Raw genomic sequence first — 19,037 nt, 5'->3', positions numbered from 1 at the left:
TGTTGTAGCAGATAGCCAAATACCCTTCCTCTTTAAGGCAGAATATTACTCTATGTTGTGTATACCTCATATCCAGGTTATCTGTTTATCCACTGATGACCATGCTGGTTATTTTAACTAGTGGCTGTTAGGAATAATGCTGTTATGAATATGGTATATAAATATCTTTTTGAGGCTCTGTTTTCAATTCCTTGGGATATATAACCAGAAGTGGGATTGCGGATCACATGGTAATTATATATGTAATTTTTTGAGAAGTCACGGTACTGTTTTTCAACAGTGGCTGCCCATTTTCCATTCCCACCAGCAAGGCACAAGCGTCCCAGTTTCTTCACCTCCTCGCCAACACTCATTCCTCCCTTTTCTTAGTAACAGCCATCCTAATGGGAGTGAAGTGGCACTTGGCTGGTTTTGAGAAATAACAAGGAGTCCTGGGGGGCGAGGACACAGTGAGTGATGGGAAAGCAGTAGGGGGTGAAGTCAGAGAGAAAGCAGGAACCCAGATCCTTCACAGAGGGTCTGAGAATCACTATGAGGACTTTGCCTATTATTCTGGGTGTGGTGGAAACCCTAGAGAAACAGAGTTTCACATGTTGTGTATCGATTTTCATATTCATTTCATAAGACAATGACCAATTGCCTTAACTGAAGCTGCTCATAGTCTAGATTATCTCCAAGCATGACTCCATCACTTGAAAATCAAACAAAAGTCATTTTAGTGTCATTCACTACTTTAGGTTTTTCCCACCAATGTTGTGGATAATCAAGAGCTGACATGGAGATAGACAAGTGCTTTTTTCTGGAACTTGGTGAAATTAAGGACTGCAAAGACACAGATAGATAGACTCTCAGAAAGGGGACAGAAACCATGTGAATCAGGCACTCACAAGGGCAGAATTAAATAGATGAATCTAGTCCCAAGCCCCAGATATCTCAGCAAGGACAGCCAGAAATGTCTGAAATACTCAGAGGTAGAGAGAAATAGATCTTCAAAGGGAAGTCTGAAAACATGTTTCTATGAAGCAAAAAATACCTCTCATGAGCTCACCTCTCTGGGCAACAGGGACGAAAGCTTCTACAACCAAATAAGAAGTCCAAGGAGTTACATAGTTTCTCAACTACAAATAATCTGGCATGAATGGCTGCCTAACCACAAAATATAAATATTAGAAAATATACACTTATGTGTGTGGAGGGGGCTGGGGGGAGATGGAGGGTAGAGGAGAGAATCATGGGGCTGTCCCTCCTGGGAAAGGAGGAGAGATGAAAACGAATGTTCATGATGGCATTTTAGGATTCCATTGGCAGTTAGGGGAGGAAAGTATAGTAAAATCTAGAAACCAAAATAACTAATTTCTCTCAGCAAGGCAACAGGCCATGGACTTCTATTTTCTTTTTGCTGTTTCTTTACAGCTGAGGACCACCTTATTCATCCTCCACTCAACCCACCCTAGGGCAAAGAGACTCCACCGTTTGCCTCACATCATATTCCTCTTCTTACTTCCCTTTTCTGTGGGTTCTTAATAGAGGTCTTGGGTTACCTTCAACCTTCAAAGAGGTATTATAAAAATGGGACTATAATATATGAGAAGGCTGTTCATTCTCATGTCCTCAAGTAGAAAAATAATAGACCTAAGTAGCAGTGAAAGTCTAATGTCATTCATCATTCATTCATTCACTCAATAAATAGTAAGCACTTTCTAAATGCCAGCCTAGTGCTTGATGCTATAGGTATACAATGGAGAGGAGAAAGATGTGTCCCCTGCCTACGTGGTACTAATTATATTTAACAATGTTCTTATGTAATATTCCTGCCCAAAATGTGTAACCTGAACTTAATGATAAAATTGATAAGTCTAGATTTATTCCTAGGTATCTTATGATTTTTGAACATCAGTACTCTGAAAACTATAGAATACTTATGAAAGAAATTGAGGAGGACACAAAGAAATGGAAAAACAGTCCATGCTCGTGGACTGGAAGGAAAAACATTGTTAAAATGTCTATACCACCCAAAGAAATCTACACATTGGATGCAATCCCTATCAAAATACCACCAGCATTTTTCACAGAACTAGAACAAAGTATCCTAAAGTCTGTATGGAACCACAAAAGACCAGTAGCCATCAGAGAGTGATCCCCTGCCTTGAAATAAAATAAAGCCCTATCACATTCTTCCTGACTATGACAGTGCCCCACACAACTGAAGTGGGAGTACTCTCTGCCGACCTTCTGGAAAATGACACTTTCCTCAACTCTCAAAAAGACACACACAGACACACACTCACACAAAACCACTCCCAAACAGGCAGTTTCCAGCTCTCGGTCAAATCCAAACATCGAGGATTGTATTTCTAAGTCTTTCTTTTCATTTTTTCACCACTTTTTCTGTGGCTCTTGCCTGAACAGGACAAATCTTTTCCCACACACGCACATCTTGCTGGCATGAACATCAGCTCTCACACAGACTGTCCCTCTCTCCCTAAAAACACTCTTTCCTGTTCAAGATGACACTACTTCCAGAAATGGCTTGGTCACACCTACAGATAGGATTGGATCTCTCCAGTATGTTCCATTTGCCCCCCAGTCTCCCCTCACTAATGTCCAGTGGCAGAACTCAGGGCCTAGAACTCTGAGCTGGGAGATATCCAGGTTAGAGATGAGGGTAGGAATAGCAGGTGGTGAGTGGAGCCCAAGAGCAGTTCTACCTGATGATGTTTCCAGCTTGCCTTTCCTTCCCCAGCTGAAGCCTGGGGTACAAAGACTTAACTGGCCACGGCCAAGGAAGTACCCACAGGGTTTACAGGCCAGTTTGGCAAAGTCAGAGTCTGACACAAGAACTGAAATCCAAGTCTCTTTCACCACAAGAAAGTGAAAGTACAAGGGAAGTAACCCAAGGCAGCCTAGACAAAGTGCACTGTGACATTTATGATTTGCTCCAGTGTCACACTCTTGATGTGTGACAACTGAACAGACAGACAATGCAGAGTTTTATTCCTTCCACTGTTTTACTTTATTTGGAAAACAAACTACCTAATGCTTTGACATCGGAAAACATGACATGGTTCTCCACTGTAATAACTACAAGTAAGGCTCATCTGCAGAAGGGAGAGTGGGACAATAGTGAAAGGATTGAATGGGTGTAGAATAGGATTTCACTTTTTTCAGGAGGATAGGGAAGTATCCTCGCAGCGTAAACTCCCAGAGAAAAGCTGTTTCTGTATTTGCTACCATTTGCCTGCACTGTCTGTAATAACTACACAGTCTAAACAGAGAAATTGGATGGCCTATCAAGTAGAAACTACACAGGTTTCTAAGTGACAAGGACTGGATTCAATCTGTTAAAATTCAGATTTCAACTAAGTATAAATGAATATGAAGGAAAATTCAGGAACTACAGAGAGTCTTTATGCAAAAGAACTCAAGCAAAAGCACCATTTCTCTTCCCCAATCTATCAACACCACCACCATTACCCCCAAATCATCACACACTCAGTTACACACAGTGCAAGATGGTGGTGGCATATACAGAATTGTCCTCTCTGGGAACTTAAAATTTAGTACTTCGTGAATACCTCCCCACCTGTCCAAATAAGTAAAAGATACATAAACTGTGAAACAGGAAGGATATTCTTAAGTAAGAAATGAACAGTCAAGGCAAGGGCATGTCAAGGTCCCACATGGCTTACTAGCTGATGAAAGGTAAGAGTACTAAGGATCACATTTTCCAGGGTTGGCAAGACTAGTAAAAATCTGTGCACCGTGGGTCAGCCTGAGAAGTCTGCATGGAAGAGGCAGGAATTACCCCACCAAGACATTGTGAATAACTGTTTCCTCAGAAAACATCAGTTCAAGCAGTGTCTTCAGCTTGGCCATGATCCAAAAAGTAGAACCTCTTTAAGCCTTCCTTCCATGCCCCCCACCAAAACCACAAAACAAACTCCACCGCACCTCAAGCCAGCATAGCCAGTTTGCCAACTAGACGGATCCAGTTACATATTTTCTACAGATACTAATACAGATCAAGATTCTAATATATAATATTAATAATAATGATAGTAATAATAATTCTAAGTACCAGTCTGTGCAGAAAAGGAAGAGAGAAACCATCGTAGACGAAGAGCAACAGGCCCTACAGGTGTGCCCTGTGCACCAAGGAGTTCCAGAACAGCTACAAGCTCCGGGGCAGAGGCCATCGATCTGGGAGCCAAGGATGGCCGTGTTCCCAGTTGCTATGGAGTTGCCCACCTTGGTAAGCTGTAGCCTCCTGAATGTCCCCAGCTGAGCAGAGCCACCGGGAGAGGTGCAGACAGGGTTGTGGGGAGCAGAGAGGCCGCAGGGGCACAGGGACCACAGGTGACAGATGGCAGGTGACAGTGACCATCTCAGGAGGACGCATCCTGGGGGTGTGCATCTGTGAGAGGTGCAGCAAGCCTTCCGCGGTGTCTTCCATCTGAAACCACAGGAGCTGTGGCACTGGACTAGGAGCCCTGCCTATGCCTGGTGCGCCCACGACGCCACAAGCAGGAGGACCGCGTGAACTACCACAAGTGCACACAGGACACGAGGCACAGTGCACAAGCCATACAACCGCTCCTACTGTGGCCAGAGCTTCCCCTCAGCAGTCACATTTCACAGTGCCCTCCACAGACGGCCCTTCACCTGTGACATGTGTGACAGCTTTTGCTATGAAGGACCTATGGCAGCACACACGGTACCACACGGGGAGAAGGTGCAGTCACATGTGTGGCAATGCACCAAGCGCGCTTTCTGTTTCCAACCTCTGCCAGTGCGCTGCTGTGACGTCACCCTGTCTGTGAGCTCTGCAGCAAACATACCCCTGAGCTCTGTCCTAGGAGCAGTGGTGAAAGGGGCCTGGCAGACCTGACCCCACACACCTGTCCCCTCGGTTGTGCTGAAGCCCCTGGACTGGGCAGGGATTCAGAAGACAGGAGTGGCCACTGCTTTCGCCCCTCTCCTCTCTAACTTCTCCTCTCTCACCTCTGCCCTGCCTTCCAGGTCTGTGAGCCTTCTCCATGATGCTCCTTGCTCACCACCTTCTACACCCCTCCCCACTACTATCTGCTACCCCCAAGGGAGTTACTGCTTTTGTTTCTTACCAGGGGGAGACACATGGGAATTGGGGGGAATCATAGATTCTGTCCCAAATGGGGAAGGCGTAAGATGGGAGAAGGAGAGAAGCAGGGAAGACAAGGGTACAACCATCAGAAGGTGGGGATGTTTGGGTTCGGGCTCTAGACAAAATAAGGAGCCACTAGAGCCAGAACCAGGATAAGAGACAGAATTTTAAGGCTTTAGAGTAAACGAGGGAATCCAGTCACTATCGGACCTTCCTAGAAGTGGGCAGGCTAGACCTTCTGTGACCCCCATTCCCTGTCCCCCACACTCCATCCCTGAACTTTTCATCCAATTCTCACAGGAGACAAGCTGTGTCCCTGGCCATGTCATCTTGTTCCCATGTCCCCTGCATGTTCCCACCCTTTATCCCTCCTATTGTATGGACCTATTATAATAAAACTCATTTTTTAAAAAAAGAAGGAAAATACTGGGTCAGGCGTGGGGGAATGCAAAGGATGCAGAGTTGGGGCCAGAAGTCTCTCCTGGAGGAGGGAGACAGAATGGGGGGAACTGGCAGGTGGAGCCCACCCAGGTGATGTCACAGGAAGTGTCTGCACCTTGGTGGGGGGAGGACAGGAGAGTGGAGAGGAAGGGGTGTGAGCCAGAGATATGGGGAGAAGCTGAGAGATACAGATAAGGGAAGCAGGGAGAGAGCTGGGAGGGGTTGCAGAGAGGGACCAGGGGTGGGGGAGGGAGACAGTACAGGACACAGACAGGAGGAGATGCGGGGGAGACACTGACAGGCTACAGGGTGAGACTCAGACAGATGTGATGGGAAGAGAGACCCTCAGACACTGAGGCAGGGGTGGAGGGAGGCGAACAGCCAGAAGGGAGAGCTGAGAGCAGACCCAGTCCTTGGACATCTCAGACCACTGAATATCTACAGTCAGGCAAGACAGACCCACAGGCAGGCAGGTGTGCTGACAGGGATGAAGGTGAAGGAGGCCAAGCTGGAAGGAAGCAGACAGGGCTGCAGGGAGGTAGAGGGGAGGAACAGACAGAGAGAGAGAAGGAGGCAGGGGTGCAGCAGGAGGGGAGAGCCAGGCAGGGAGGGGGCTGCCTATTTGCTCCAGGAGCCTCTTCCCTCTCACCTGGTTCCTGCTGAGCCCAGGCCCCTCTCAGGAGCTGTTGCTGCTGCTGCTGCTGCTGCTGGAAGGACCCAGAAAGCTGAGAGGGCGTGCCTGCCTCCCAGTACCCACCTGGAGGTCCCAGAGACCCTGCATGGGTATGAACACTGCCTCCCCTTCCCCACAGTGCTGCCATGAAAAGAGGCCTGAGCTCAGCCTTCATTTCTCAGGGTTCATGCAGCCTGACATGCCCAGTGCAGGGGAGTGGGGGCCAAGGAGAAAGAGAAACTGAGGCAGGCAGGCAAGGGAGGCAAACAAGCTCTGGAGAAAGTGCTGGGACAGACTGGTTAGGGATTGCATGGAGGAGAGGGAAGAGAGGTGGAAGCCTGGGACTGGATCTGCATAAACAGTTGGAGAAGCACCACGCATAGTATGAGCAAATAACCTACTAGTGACTGTCCGTTAATTTGGGGTCAACAGTGTAGACACCTACTGAGCAGTCATCATCCATGACTACAAGCAGCTCCTCACTAAAGGGCCCCCACAAATGCACATATGAACCCACAAAAGGATAAACTGAAGCAGAGAATAGTGACCTTGAGATCAGTGTATGTGCTTAAATCTAGGTTTTAAGGGACCAGTGATGAAACAACCAGCCAAATGTGAAGACCTAAGACTTAGCATGTCAAGCTGGACCCTGCCTCTTCCGCCAGGCTTTCCTCAAATTCTGCACTGACCAGCTCCCCGAGCTGATCTCAGGGCAGGGGAGACCCTAAGCACATTAACCCAAGCAATTTCAAGGGGATTGTTCTCTCTGTCCCCTTCCCTGCAGTGATATGTGAAGGTCCCAGAAGCCAGACGTCTGCTGACACCTATAGTCCAAGGAGTCTCTGTAGCAGCAGGAGGGAGGGTGGAGAGGGAATCTTCCAGAGAAGCCCTGCAGAGAAGACCTGGGAGCAACCCCCTCCCCAGGTTTGTTTAATTCCCATGCCCACTTAGAAGTGTAATAAAGTTCAGAATATCCAGGGCTTCCATGTAATAACAGCCAGGAGCTGGTAATTACATTTCTTCCCCAATACAGAACTTTTAGCCTCCTCCTTCCCCGTGGACACACATCTTTTATGAAACACACTGAACCACATCCTGGACGTTTGAAACTGCCTCCACTAGAGATGGGCTCAACTTCAGCAGAAGAAATCTATAATACACTTTGGAAAGGAGTTCCCTTGAAGGTAGGGTAGATAAATGCCAGGACCTGAGACACACACACATACACACACACACACACACACATACACACACACATACAAACACAAACACATGTTATGCTCACGTGGGCGTGGGCACCCACTTCTCCATACAACTTGCACACACATCACTAACACATCTCAGGGCTCCCTCCAGAGGCTTCAGTTCCAATCCCAGCAACTTCAGAACCCCCAGTCCGGCTGTGAGCATCTGCCTCCCTCCTCTCCCCTTCATGCTGGTGCCCCAGTCTAGCGTTGATTTCCACCCAGCTCAGCTGTCTCCTGCCTGGCATAGGGTTGGCTAGTCCTGCTTCCGAAGCAACAGAGAGAGCTTCTCCTCCATCCCTGCCCTGCTGGGTTTCCCCTTCTACACCCCCTTCTGACTCCCCTCCTCTAGGCAGCCTTCCCTGATGAACTCACTGGCTCTGATTCTGAATTTGCCCTGCTCCTATGCACCTGTGGATGTGTGCTGGCTGAGTGTCACTGGGTTACTCTACATATGAGTGGGCAGGGAAGGCAGTGTCAGCTCCCCAAGGGTAGGACCTCTTGACCCAGTATTTTAGGCAAATGCCAGGCCAAGACTCTCCACCCCCTCATACTAGGCTGGGATATTCCTGGGAACTCTGCTACTTGGTTGTAACAAAGACAGAAAAAAATGACACCAGGGCTCCAGCAGCCACCAGGAATGGCCCCTTCTGTCAAAGGCTGCAAGTGTCACCTTCACAATGACCTTTAGAACCATGTGGAAGGAGACGTGTCTTCCACTGTCTTCCCACATCCAGCTGGTTTTCCCTTGGAAATACCCCTTCCCAGCAGAGTGCTCATCACCTTCTCCAGCATCAGAGAACACTGGGCCAACCCTAAAGGACACCCATGTGGCCCTTGGTGAGGAGGCTCAGAGGGGCCCTGCAGACTGGGAAGGGATCCCCACAGAGGAAGCCAGCATGAGCCAGCCTCCTGGAGGTGTTGCTGTCAGCACCACTGGGAAGAAGGTGGCAGGTAGGGGGACAGACTCACTGACTGAACCCAGGAGAGAGGGACAAGGTCACCCTGTGAAGCATGCATGGCCACCTGCCCACCTCACCCCAGGGTTGTGTCAGCCCAGCCCAGCTCTCTGGGGAAACAGGAGCCCTGCTTGCCTCCCCGCTGCCCCTGATCTGCTTCTCCACAGCCGGCCTCCCCCTGTCCCTCTCCCTCCTGCAGGGAGAGGTGCCCTCCTTCCCCATGTCTCCTGCACCCCTGCCAACAGCAATGTCCTTCTCCACCTCTATCCCTCTCTCTGCTCCCTTCCTCACTCTCAGCTTCTCTCCCTCTGATCTCAGTCTGGGCTCTGCCATTTCTTTTCCAGCTCAGTCTGTCTCTAACCTGCAACTAGTTTCTGTTCCCCCGCCAACCCCACCCACTCCCTACTGCTCAGAGCAGAAGCTGCAGATGCAGGAATTTGGGGGGGGGACCCTTCAGCACCAGAGGACTCTGGCTTTGTGACTAGAGCTCTGAACTGGGGGGTTCCACACTCACCTCCCCACCACCCCAAATAGGAGCCTCTCTGTGCACACTTCTCTGGCGGTCTACTCACCCTGGCCCCGTGCCCAAGGATCTGTGTTGGGCTCTGGGTCCATGGCTTTCCCAACCCCTGAGCCTGGGTCCAGTCTGTGTTTCTTTTCCCTGTCTCTGCTATTGTTAACCTTGCATATCTCTCTGCATCTGTCTCGGATCTTCTGCTCTGATCTCTGGAGACTCCTCTCTTTCCTCTCTCTTGTCTCTGGTTCTGTCTCCTGGTCTCTCCATTACACTGCCCGCTGTCTGTCCCTCTTGACTATCTATGGGTGTGTTGGACTCTCCAGGGTGCTCAGACTGACTCTGACTTCTTGGTCCCAGTCTGTAGGACCTGGATGCAATACGGGGCCTTTCTCTACCAGTCACTGTGTCAGTCTTCCTTCTCCTCTTCTTCCCAGAGCTGCCTCCTTTATCAGAGCGTGGGCTGGGGGTGAAGGTTCAGAGGGGATGCAGCAGGCAATCCTTTGTGTGGAGGATGGATGGCTGACCATCTAGGAGACAGCACGGCTCTACTGCATCACTCTGCTCCTCACAGAACCTTCTGCAGGACTCCAGATGCAGGTCTCCTCCCTGCCTGCTATGCTGCCTGGTCAAGCCCTGAGGCTTGGCCCTGACCTACCCCACTGCCTCCACTGGGCGCCATGGGAAATTCTGGGTGGGCACTCCAGGTCCCCTCGGTCAGCTATCTCTGCATCTTGGGCATTCTGAGAGGAGGAGTGAGGACAGGAGTTAGGCTCACTGGAGGTCCTTGCTGAGGAGCAAGGGGGACTGTGTGCACCACAGAGAGCCTGGGAGCTCACTCTGCATCCCACAGGAGAAGTGCCCAGTAGCTCCCTGCACCCCTCAGACAGACATACAGGGGGCACCCAGACCTGGGAGGAGCTCTGACAGGTCTGCAAGTACAGGAAGGGGAACAGAAAGTATGTGGATCCCTCCTTTACCCCTCATGGCACCTGTAACACTTTCTTGCCCAGTGGAAGCTCTGCATAAAGTCATTGGCTCCTATTTCACCAGGTGTCCCCAAATAAGCCCCTAATCAGTGGAACTCAGTCCCTTCCAATATGCATCCCCACCCCCACCCCCACTGACTTACCCTTAGTCCCTCAGTATCTGCCCCCAGGACAGTGTCTCCTGCCAAACTTTCCAAGTACTTCAGTAATCATGGGTCCCCAGCTCAAATCCCAGTCATCCCACCCCCTCCTCCTCCCTTATTCTGTTTTGCCCCTCCCTTAACCTCTCTCCCCTCCTTGCCCATCCAATACAGCTTGGTCCCCTTGTTGCGGAAAATCTGAGGCGACCGAGGAAACCCAAAAATGGGAGAACACAGCTTTATTAATGCCAGAGGGCTCAGTGGGATCCTTCCCAAAGACTGAGCACCCGACAGGGTTAGTTAGGAGTGAGTTTTTAGGGTTACTTGCAATGGGGGAGTCTCTCAAGGCCAAATGGACCTTTCGTGTGGAAGTATAATCTCTGTGGGGGCAACTCAGGAGAGTGCTAAATTACCCCAGGGACTGTTTCTCTTTCTTTTCTTATTCAAACAGGACCTGCCTCTGGTCTTTTTCTTCTGTCTCAGCAGGATCAATGGCTTGTTATCTTATCTTAGTCAAAGGGGATGGCTATTTGGTCTTTTCCTGGCCTTAGCAGGAGCAAAAGGGAGCCAGGGACCTAAAGGGGCTGGAGCTGGGAGTCTTTAGCTGCCTCACCCTGGGGGTCTCTCTAAAGACAGGCTCACTAATGAGCACAGGGCACTAGAAGGGGAGGGCCGAGGGCAGCCTGGTCGGGGGGCGGGGACTCCAGAGCTAGAGATAAGGAGTCCCGCCAGCACCTGCCACATAGGCCATCTCCCTCCAGCATCCCTCTCTCCTCCCCGCTGGCTCCTGCCAGTCCATCCCCTGCTGAGGCTGATGGACTGAGCTCAAGTGTGAACTCACAGAAGCCTAGAATCATAATGCCTGGTCTGCTCCAGACCCATTTTCTCCAGGAGTGTCAAGCCCCTGCCGTTTTCTTTGAAAACTCCAGATGACCCTGGGACCTAAGGTTGTAGATGGAGCCCAAGGGGAAGAGAATTTTCTCTCTTGGCTCAATCTCTTCATCTCAACCCTTTGTCTCCACTGCCCATCCCCCAAATCACAACTTAACACTTCGGTCAATGGCAAAGAGGGTGAAGGAGATGCTGATGCCTCCAGAAACAAGAGGAGATTGGGGGAAAGATGGAGTTGGGAGACCAAAGATCTCTTTTCAGGATAAATGCAATTTCCACCGGGGGCAAGGGACAAGGCCCTGAGGGCTTGAGGGAAGCTTCTCGGCAGAGGCCTGCGAAGGGCTCGGCGGCCACAAGAGGGCAGCAGAGAACAGCGGTCCCTGCAGAACCAGCCCTGGGCCCTGGGCACTGAGACAGAGCTGGGCTGCCTGGGCTGGAGGGTCTGGGGCTCTTGCAAGATCCCAGGAATTTCAGAACACGGGAGTCCCCTCCCGCCACCCTTCCCACTGGCATGGCTTATTCCCTTCAGCCCCTGAAATTCCATCCCCTGCTCCAGCTCCCTTCCCCTTTCTGGTCCCCAGCCCTGGGGCTGTGGGCACAGACGGGCCACCTGGCTTTTCCTTTATGGTTGAACAGCAGGTGACATCCCAGCTCCCAGAGGTGATGGCTCACAGGGTCCCAGATGAGAACTGGAGCCAGAGCTGGAACCCATGTGTTTTTGATTTCCACGCCAGGGTCTGCCCATTGGTGCTGACCTCGGCTCCTCAAAATAAGCATACTTTCTAAGCCCCAGTGGAAAGCCAGCTCACAGCCCTGGGTTAAAACACCCATGTCAGAGCTCTCCCTTCCCCACGTGACATATGCTTACACCCAGAACTTGGCACAGAGAACTGTCAACCATGGAGCACTGACATGTAGGCCACACACACACACCCACCCTCAGCACACACCCTCTCTGCTCCTCAGACCCCCGCAGCCTTGCCCCTCACCTCCTACATTCTGAGCTGTGGGAGGAACTTCCCATTCATCATCTGCTCATTGCCCTGTGTTTCCAAAGGCTCCTCCCAGCTGCAGACAGGGAAGCCCTTTCCCTGTTCTCATCTGCTCCCTCCTACCACAGCCCCGGTTTCCAGTTCCCCTGGCACTGTCTGGGGTGTCTGGAGTGACAGGGGAAACAGAGGGAAAACTGGTGCTCTCTGAGCTCTCTTGTCTGAATCTGTCCTGCTGATCACTGGCCTCCTGCCCAGGAAAGATCTGACCATCTGTGACCCACCAGGCTTTATCCCACATCCTCTCCGTGTCCCTCCACTCAGACTCACTTCCCATCCAGAAGAAACTCCTTCCATGCTGGGGGGTGGAGGTGCTAGGTTCATACTCGGAGCAGGAAGTACCTGTTTGAGTTAGACTTAATGAGAACTTCCCAGCATAGGGGGGGCGACAGCCTCAGCAGCTGTGACCTTCAGTAGGAATGCACACATGGCCTCGCCAGATGCCTCCAAGAGACTAGGACTTGTTCTGGACCTGTCTGGGTAGTCCTGACTAGAGACAGATGTTTTCAGTGTGACTCTGGTCATCCCAGCCTCAGCAGGGGGCACACAGGGACTTCTGGGGACTCTCAGGCCCTCAGGCAGAATGGCTGGAGCCTAGAGTTAGGAGCTGCAGCCTGGTAGGGGTGGGGAGAGATCAGGCCTGAACCCTCCACTCTCTGGCCTCCCCCCCACCCTGGTCTTGCCTCTTTATGGCCCTCTCTGGTCAGAGCAGGTCCTCTGAGCTCTTCCAGTGCAGCCCTGAGTGCAGGCCTCAGGACCCAGTCTCCACCCAGCCTCTGACCCAGCACCCTCATCCCATTACTTGTGCCTGGCAGGGCAGAGAAACCCAATGCTCAGGCTCTCCATCCCCTATACCCCAGCACTAACAGCCTTCCTCTCCTGGCCTCCCGCCACCCCCTACCCCATACCAAAGCCTGGAACATGCTGCAAATTTCCTCAAATCAGATCAAAGACATCTTCAGCTGAGTCTTGAGGCTCCTCCAAGGAAACAAACACATACACGCACACACACACACATGCAAATACACAGATGCTCACACTCATGCAAACACGCAGACACATATCCTCAAATTACACACATATACACACCCACACATCACAAACATTCTCACGTGTATGCAACACAAAGACACATACTCACAAACTCATTAACAGACAGGCATGTACACCCAGACTTACACATTCTCATACACTCATCAAACACACTTGTACACACATACACACCACTCTAGTCCTTTCTTCTAAGGATCCAGAGTCCTGTCCTCTACATCCTAGAGATCTAGAACATCTGGGGGAAAGCAGAGAAACCCACAGGAAAGCTATTTGGTTTCCTGCCCCACACTGGAACTCCTCTGCTCTAACCCCCTTCCAGTTACCAGGGTCTCTAGGTTGTGACCCACATTGTGGGAGTGCAGAGATAACTCAGTCCTTGACATAATAAATATTTTAGAGCACCTACCTGCCACCCCCACCCCACATGCACCCCCAGGCCTGTAGCTGAGGCAGACACATAGAAGAGTAAGACCTTCTGTGCAGAGGTGTGGGGGAAAGAGCAAGAGCTCAGGAGCAAGGACCTGGTTTCAAGTCCTGCCTTTGCCTCTTCATATGCTGTGTTTATTGGGCCTTTGACATCACCTCCGTGAGCCTCAGTTTTATCACCTCTAAAGTAGGATTTACAAAATTTACCTAATGTGTGAGATTAAGACAGGTGTAGCTTTCATCAGCAATGTGGCCACCGATGGAGAGTCACCCCCTCCTTTCCCCACCCCTACTGTGAGCATCTCCCCAACACCCTTCCAGTCCTGCTGTCCCTGAAACAGAAACCCCATCTCCTTGAGGCTCAGACCACCAGATACCCACACTTGGGGAAACTTGATCTCTGACTAGGCCAGCTCCATCTGACTCCCCAGCCCCAATCACCCCCTCCTTTCCTGGTCCATCATACCTCTTGCCCCTTCACAGGTCGCATTTCCCGTAATAAAATTTACTGTTGCTGACCATAGCCCTGATGTGCCCAGGGGAGGGCTGTGCCTGTGCATCAGATGGACTTGAAGGGTTAATCAGCCTCCACAGGGCTGTCCCATGGAAAATGGTCTTTACTTCTCTGAATTACACCAATTTTAAAACATTATTTATGGACACAGTGCAGGAGACAGTTATAAGACAAGGCTTGCTGTGCTAAGTGGTCAAGGGAGAGATTGCATCACCCTATGAACACTAAACCATCACTCAAGGAAATCCCACTAGATTCTGTGCTCAGAGCTGGATGCAGTCCAGCCCAGCCCCACCCAGATGAGCACCCCCTGCAGGTGCTTGAGGCTAGCAGGGAGCAGAGATCTCACCCCTACCCCTGCTGCTCAAGTGGCCTCCTCAGCTCCTCTCCAGAGTCAGGCCTCAGAATGAGTGGGAAGTGGCTCAGGAGGTCCTACCCTCACCTTCCTGGCACCTTCCAAGGACCATAAAAACACAACCTTTACTTGCTACGTCCTCCCAGACCCTGACTGCTGGGGAACTGCTGTCTGCTTCCCCTCCTCCTAGTGGGATCCTCCTGTCCTCCTTCCAGACAGCTGGTTGCCCTGACCATCTCTGTTTCCATCTGCCACTGTCATCCTGGTGCCTCAACCTCCCCTCACTGTCCACCCTCTTCCTTCTGACCCACCCCCTGCCCACCTCCCACTCTGTCCCCTCCGACATGGACAATCTTCCCCCCCAACCCATCAGGCCTCCCTCCCCTCCTGGCTCACCTCCCCAGACTCTGCACCACCCAGTAGGTCCACTTTCCCATTACCTCCATCTCTCCAGACTACTGCATTCCACCATTTTGGCTCATTTCTAGTCACTTCTGTATCTGCTTTCACGCTTCTCCCATCCTTCAGAATCTAGGGAGTAGGGCAGGGCTCAGACCCATGAAAGGAAGGACATTTGTCCCTTCTCTCTCTTCCTGCCCTCTGCCTGTCTTCCCCCAACCCTCTTCCTGCAGGCAGACCGGTTGCATGCTGAGCCGAAGAGACATTTCCCCATCCTCACAGTGATGGACTGTGGTGCACAGAGGAAGAGGGTGACCAGGGAAAACCTGCCAGGCCCCACAGTCCCACCTGGGGAAGTCCCACCTGCCATGGCGAGCCCTGCCCCCTCCTGCGTGACCTCAAGGGACAGGGCATAGTCAGCTCACAGCTCTGCTCTGCTCTGCTCTGCCCCAGTTTGGAAGGCACCCTTGGCAGCCCTGGGACCTCAGGATGGCTTGATGACCTGGTTACCGCAAAGCCACTCCGTCTCAGGAGAGGACAGAGGCAAACGGTGACTATTCCCCATGGGGTCATCGCACCATCTCGGCCTCCACTACAGATGAAGGGAGATTCTCCCTCACTCCCAGCGCAGGTTTGCAGAAGAGAAAGGACTCTGCACAGTCTGTGGGTCTTTTCTCCCTGCAGAGCAGTGACAGCTGAGAGCCCAGCAGAGGGTGCATGGTTAGCAAAGACCCTGTGTGTGTGTGACAGGACTCCAGTCTCCAAGTGGAAGCCAAAGATCCCCCCGAGTTTCACCTCATTTTCTGCCTGTTTGCCCTATGCAGTCTCCCTCTCTCCCCAACCCCCACCCCCGGCACATCTTGCTGAACCCCAGCACTACTTGGGAAAGGATCTCATGCTGTCCCTCCTCATATCAGACCCAGGATTTCTGCTTCAGAAAACGAGCAGCGCTGTCTGCTCCTGGGAAGTTCTCCCCCCCCACCCCCCGCTTTAATCCTTCTTGTTGCTGTAAGTAATCCTACTGTCCGGGAACATTGTGGGGCTCTCTCCCAACCTTACCCTCCTCCCTACTTCTTCAGCTTCTCTGTACTTTGTCCCAAATACTTAGGTGTCAGATCCCAGGCTTCTGAGGAGCCTTCTGGACCTGAGGGTCAAGACAGGTGCTGAGGAGTCCGAGTATCTGCCTGGGCTGCAAGGGGAAGGCAGTGCTTAGTAACCAGAGTGCGAATGGCCAGAGAACACTTTGGAGCTCTGCGCACACAGCAGGTGTGTAATAAGTGGGGAATGGTCCATTGAGGAGCTGGGCTTAGGTTGGTAAGGGAGGGTGAAGGGAAGGAATGAGGCTGGACTGGTCTGAAATGGCTCCTCCCCATTCTCTTCCCTTCCCCTCTGGACCACCTGGAGAGAATGTGTTCTAAGACAAGGCCTGAGCCTGGAGTCCTCCCTAGGCTGAGGGGGTGTCCTCCTCTCTATCCTCCTCCACCCATCTCAAGACACCAGGACACCCCCCCTCAAGAGCCCAATAATATGAATGAAGGAATGTGTTTAAATGGGTGGGGAGTGCTCAGAACCACATCTTGCTCCTCACTAATAAGGGAAGGACCAGGGTGATCTGAGCACCATGTGATCAGAGTGGGTCCGTGGGTCTGTGGGGGGAAGTGGGAGCTACAAGAACAGGGCATTAGTGAGACCCTGAAACCACCATCCACCCAGTCCCAAGAACTGGGAGGACAAAAGAAAATGGATAAGGGGCCCTAAAACAATCCAAAAAATCAGACTTTGCCCTAAAAGTATGTTAACGTTTCTCCTACTGTTACGGACTGAATGTTTGTGCCCATCCCGGATGTGTATGTTGAAGCCCGAAAGCACAGTGTGATGGGGTTTGGAGATGGGCCTTTTGGGAGGCACTCAGGGAGGGTTAGGTGAGGTCAGAAGGGTGGGGCCTAGATGATGGAATTGGGGCTCTTACAAGTAGAGACCAGAAAGGTGAGGACATGTGAGGACACATTGAGAAATTAGCTGTCTACAAGCCGGGAAGGGAGTCCATATCAAGAACCAAATCAGCCAGCACCTTGATCTCGGGATTCCCAGCATCCAGAACTGTGAAAAATAAATCCTTGTTGTGTGCACCACCCAAACTACCATATTTTGTTATGGCAGCCCCAGCGAACAGGGATGCCTATTTCCCACAGAGGCCACAGTTTAGAAACACTAGTAACAGCCTACAATATCTGATACGCCAGCTGCTTCTGCATATTTGCAAAGTACCCAGCAGAGCATCTGGCCCGTGCAGACACTCAGGAAATACTAGCCATTGTGATTTTCTGAGAAGACAAACTGTTATATCGGAAAAGATACGGGTTTCAGAGTAAGATTGTTCCAAGAGACCTTGAGCAAGTTACCCTTAGAATTTACATCTCTTCACCTATAAAACTGGCCAGCATCCTGCACAGTCATTGCAATGATTCTGTTTGTGAAAGAGCCCTCTCCATACCTAGACCCTCAGCTAGTGGTGAGTCCAGGACCAGCATCCATCCACTCAGCATTTATTACGTATCAGGCACTGGGCTAGATGAGGCACTACCAGAGCCGGGACCTCTACAAAAGAGAAAAGAGGCCTTAAACTTCAGAAAATAGGATTCATCTTGCAGCAGCTCCTTCCACAGCCTCTGGAGAGACTTTTGAAATCATATCCACCTTCTCCCAGCCCCGATCAGGAGTTTGTCTGTATTCTAACACCAACAGTTCCAAGATCTCACAACCTCACTCAGCAAGCAATCTTCCACCCTTAACTGTAGCTTCCACTGGTCCTCACGGTAGTATTCCCCTACTTAAAAAAAAAAATCATCAGGGATTACTTTCCTAATCCTTTTTAAATTTTTTTTACATTTTTTAAAAGATTTTATTTGTTTGGCAGAGAGAGAGAGCACAAGTAGGGGGAGCAGCAGAGGGAGAAGCAGGCTCCCTGCTGAGGAAGTAGCCTGATGTGGGACTTGATCCTAGGACTTGATCATGACCTGACCTGAGCCAAAACAGATACTTAAGTGACTGAACCACTCAGACATTCCAACCTTCCTATTCCTCGTGAGAATCAAGTCCAAACATTTTAACATGACATATTGGTTAAAAAAAAAAACATTAACTACTATATAACATCGAGCCCAAAGTTTTGGTGTTGTAGTAAACAGAAATGGATTTATTGGTCAAGTAAAGTCCAAAATACATGTTCCTGATTAATAGGCAGTTCTCTGTGAAGTGGTGATTCAGGGTTGCTTCCAACTTGTGGCCCAACCATCCTTAACATTTGACCTTCAAGGTCAGTGTGCTTAGGGGCATTTGCATCAAATGACAAAGAAAAGAACATGAAGGATCTGCCTTGGGAGGCTTCATGGGCCAAGCCTGAAAGTGGAGCACATCACTCAAAGGAAGCTGGAAAAGTGTGATCCAGTTGTGTGTCCAAGAAAAAGAAGGAAAGAGATTCTGATAAATACATAGCAGGCTCGCCTCACCTGGCATTCAAGGTTCTCCACACTGTGCCTTAAACTCACCTTTCAGATTTTATTTCTCAAATTTAATAGCATTTACCTTTCAAACTTGATACCATTATGCAGGTATAGTTATTGGTCAGCTTTGCTGAAGTAACAACCAACCCCCAAATCTCAGTGGCCTACAGCAACAAAAGTTAGTTTTTTCTTTCTTCTTTTCTTTTCTTTTTTGTTTATTATATTCAATTAGCCACTGCACGATATATAGGTTTTGATGTAGTATTCAATGATTCATTAATTAAATATAACACCCAGTGCTCAGCACAGCACATGCCCTCCTCAAAATTTATTTCTTTTTTTATAGTTAACTTTTTTTTTTAAAGATTTATTTATTTATTTGGCAGAGAGAGAGAGATCACAAATAGGCACTGAGGCAAGCCAAGAGAGAGGGAGAAGCAGGCTTTCTGCTGAGCAGAGAGCCCGATGCAGGACTCGATCCCAGGACCCTGAGATCATGACCTGAACTGAAGGCAGAGACCTAACCCACTGAGCCACGCAGGCACCCCCTCAAAGTTTATTTCTGACTTAGGTATATGCAGACTCTAGGCAGGCTGTAGCTCTGCTCGATGGCTCTTCTCATTCCATGACCCAGGCAGAAGGAACAGTTCTCACGTGGAATATGCCCCTTCTGGTAGCCGAGAAGAAGAACAAGAAAGTGGAAACTCCCACATGCAAACATGGCAAATGTCTGTTCACATCTCATTG

This window comes from Martes martes (assembly GCF_963455335.1).
Source record: "Martes martes genome assembly, chromosome: 8".
Taxonomy (NCBI): Eukaryota; Metazoa; Chordata; class Mammalia; order Carnivora; family Mustelidae; genus Martes; species Martes martes.
Note: the sequence above shows the minus strand (reverse complement) of the source record.